This window comes from Physeter macrocephalus, chromosome 21 (assembly GCF_002837175.3).
Source record: "Physeter macrocephalus isolate SW-GA chromosome 21, ASM283717v5, whole genome shotgun sequence".
Taxonomy (NCBI): Eukaryota; Metazoa; Chordata; class Mammalia; order Artiodactyla; family Physeteridae; genus Physeter; species Physeter macrocephalus.
The window spans coordinates 76,900,596-76,904,523 of NC_041234.1; positions in this window are offsets into that span (position 1 = coordinate 76,900,596).

Consider the following 3,928-nt stretch of genomic DNA (forward strand, 5'->3'; position numbering starts at 1 on the left):
GAAGGAAGGAAGGAAGGAAGGAAGGAAGGAAGGAAGGAAGGAAGGAAGGAAGGAAAGAAGGAAGGAAAGAAGGAAGGAAGGAAGGAAGGGTTGGATTATAGCCCAAAGAATAAAATAAATATCCATGATGCAAACAAATGAACAAATAAATAAAGTGGGGAGAATGGACAAATCTCCCATACAGATGAATTCCAAATAATTTATGTAGATAATGCCTTCTCAAGGAGATGGAACTTAACTCCTCACCCCTAGAGTGTGGGCTATTCTTAGTGACTTGCTTCCAAAGACTAGAGTATGGAGTGAGTGGTGGGGATACTATTACAGCAGAGAAACCTGGCAAACACTACCTCAGCCAGGTGATCAAGTTTAACATCATTAGTGACAAGTCATGTTGCTAGCATGTATCCTTGATATGATATGATGACAACACTTTATCTCTGTGGTCTTCCTCCCAAGAACACATAACTCCAGTCTAATCATGAGAAAAATATATGCAAATTCTACAAATTACCTGACCAGTACTTTTCAGAACTGTCTAGGTCATCAAAAATAAGGATAGTCTGGGAAACTGTCACAGACCAGATGAGGCTAAAGAGACATGACAGTTAAGTGTCATGTTGTATCCTGGGTGGGATCCTGGGACAGAAAAGGGGCCCTAGGGAAAAACTAGTAAAATCTGAGTAAACAATGGAATTTAGTTAATAACAATGTATCAATAACGGTTTCTTAGTTGTGACAAATGTATCATAGTAATGTAAGATATTAAGAATAGGGGAAACTGTGTGAGGGATATATGAGAACTCTCTGTATTATCTTTGCAACTTTTCTGTAAATCTAAAACTAGTTTAAAATAAAAAGTTTATTAAACAAAGAATAATGACTGTATTGGATTGAAGCACATCAAACATATAAAAATACATAAATTCATAATGATGCTAAAAGCAAAAAACCTCTGTTGAGCACCATTGGAGATTGCTAAGGCAACAACTTATTACTCAGAAAACCAATAAAGAGAAAAGAAATGAAGCAATTATTCTGCCTTTTCTTGTATAAATGGTTTCTCAGAGTAAGCAGATAGCTGATGAGGGAAAGTTATTATTTATAGAATTCCAGCTAATAAATGCCAAAGAAATGTTAGCACTAGAAAATCACCATCTTGCAATTCCATAATAATCTAGGCAAAGGTTGATGGAGAGCTTTATAATAGGGGAGATAAGCTGGCATCATCTAAACTCACTGATTGATCTTAGCATCAATCAAAATGAGATATGCAGACATAATGCACCTCACAAGCTGATGTGGTAGGAAGCACCTAGCACCATCTATCAGGTATCCTTGCCAAAAAATTGATGCTGAATCTAATAAAAATCTCTAGATCTAACAGTTCATAGGAAATATAGGTGACGGGAGAGCAAGTTAAACAATATCATAAGGAAGAAATTGCCCAAATCCAGAGTGCATGACAGTCTACAGAAAAAATGATCCTGATTCTTCAACAAATCAGTGACATAAAAAAGGGAGTATGGACTATTACAAAATAAGAGAGACTTGAGACCTATTACCCAAGTGCAATGTGTAGATCTTGTTTGGATCCTGATCTGAACAAACCAACAGTACAAAGACATCTTGAAAACAATTGAGAAAATTTGAATATGGACTGAAATTAAGGAATTATTGTTAATTTTGTTGGATGTGATGATGGCATAGTGCTACGTGTATTTCTTAATGTATTTAACAGTTATAGATTGCACACCAAATTAATTATTGTAAATTTAAAAAAAATCCTCCAGCCAGATGAAAAGAAACAATGATTGGAAGCTTGATGAAATAAGAATGGCAAAATGATAATTGTTGAAGCTGGTTGGTGGTACATGAAAGTATATTATATTCTCTCTTTTATGTATGTTTGAACACTTTTATAATAAAAAGTTTTTTTTTAAAAAGAAGTATAGACTAGGGGTATGAGCCCTAGATTCCATTCTGACTTATCCTTAATTAGTTGTGTGATCCTGGCCAAGCCACTTCATTACAGTACCTTAACTCTTTCCTTAGTAACTTAGAAATTATAACTGATAAAATAATGATAAAATTTATTGTCTAATGTGTGCCTAGAATTATGCCAAGTAGTACAAAGGAACAAAGAACTGTATATATACTACCTATTCTCCTACCTATTCTCCAGGCATCCGGGTTGGGGTGGGGAAGTGGGAGGAGAGGAAATATGGCTTTTGGAAATGTAAACTACTATAGAGAAGAAAACTATCACTTCTAATTCCATCACACAGAAATAACACATTAAGATCTTGGTGTATATTTATATACCTTCCAGATATTTTACTATCTATATATACATGTCTTTATTAAAAAATAAGATTTGGACTATTCTGTATGTGTCCTTTTGTGGCTTGTTCTTTTTGTTTGTTTGTTTTGTTTTGTTTTGTCTATAGTGTGTACTATTATACCCTTTGAGTAATCAATGGAAACTAAAATGTATCAAAACATTATAGATATGTAAACATGACCTAGTTTAGTTTCTTTTTTTCCCCTACAGCTCTTTGATTAATTACAATCGGCCCTTTAATGAATATGTACCACATATGGTCATCTCTAGTTTAAATTCTTGCAGCTGGTCTCTCGACAGCTAGTTTTACCCTCGTGTTAATCCATCCTTCACACACCACCAAAGTGATCTTCTTGAAATAGCCCTAACTACATCACTCCTCTGCTCAAAAACCCTCAATGCAAGAGGCTGTGTACTGTATAATTCCATATGTATGACATTCTCAAAAAGACAACACTATAGGGAAAGAGAACAGATCAGTGGTTGCCAGGGGTTTGGGGTGTGGGGAGGGTGTGACTGTAAAGGGGTAGTATAAGGAAATTCTTTGGGGTATTGAAATTGTTTTGTGTCCTGATTGCAGTGAGCCAGTCCAATGGGAAAGAGCAAGTTGAAGAGTAAAGTGAGGCAGGCAGAGGTTGGTAAACCAGAGAAGCAGAGTAAAATGCGTCCGGAAAGCAAGAAGGGACTGGAGTCCAAAGCCAAGAATATGAGCGCATCGAGGTCAGGAAACTATACAGAGCAGGCTAAGCCATAGGTTAGTTTGGGTATATATCAGAGATAAGCATCCTTTGTTCCCTTCTGTGAATGCACCTGCCCCATTTAAAGAGCCAAAGCTGAGTATAAAATACCCACTGACTTCAGTCCTACCCAGTCCAGACCATTGGACCAAACATCTATGGGAGGCAGTGTAGCAGAATGGGAAGGATATGAGCTTTGGAATAAAAAAGACCAGGATTCAAATTCTGCCTCTTTCCCTGAGTAGTTGTGTGACCTTAGGCAAGTCACTGTCAGCTTCAGCTTCTTTGTCTGAAAAATGTAGATAGATAGCATCTACCTCAGAGGAGTGTTGTGATGAAATAAAATTATGTAAACGATCCGACATGAACCTTGGTATCTAATAAGCACTCAACAGATGATAGCCCACATCCTTCATGGGCACCTATCTTAATTTGTCTTATATTTCTAGTTAGTTGTATACAGTACATCTCTCCCTCTTCAACCAGATCTTAAACTTGTTGGGGGCAGACACTGTGTGTGAATGATTTTTTTACATATATTTACTTTTTAAAGTAATATATTTTTCAGATTACAAACATCATGTAAAATTATACAAAATTCAAATATTACAAACTACTTAACACAAAAGAAATCCCCAATCATGTCTCCCACTTCCCCAACCAGAGAACTGCTGTGAAGAGTTTGGATCATTTTCTTCCAGCTCCTCCCACCACCATATTGTTGTTTTTGTTTTCTTTTTACAAAAATGGGATCATTGTTAAAGTATGATTTTCAAAATGTTCAAAAAATGTTTTATACAAAGATTGTGAGCATGTGTCAAAGTTTAACTTTTTTTTTTTTTTTTTTTTT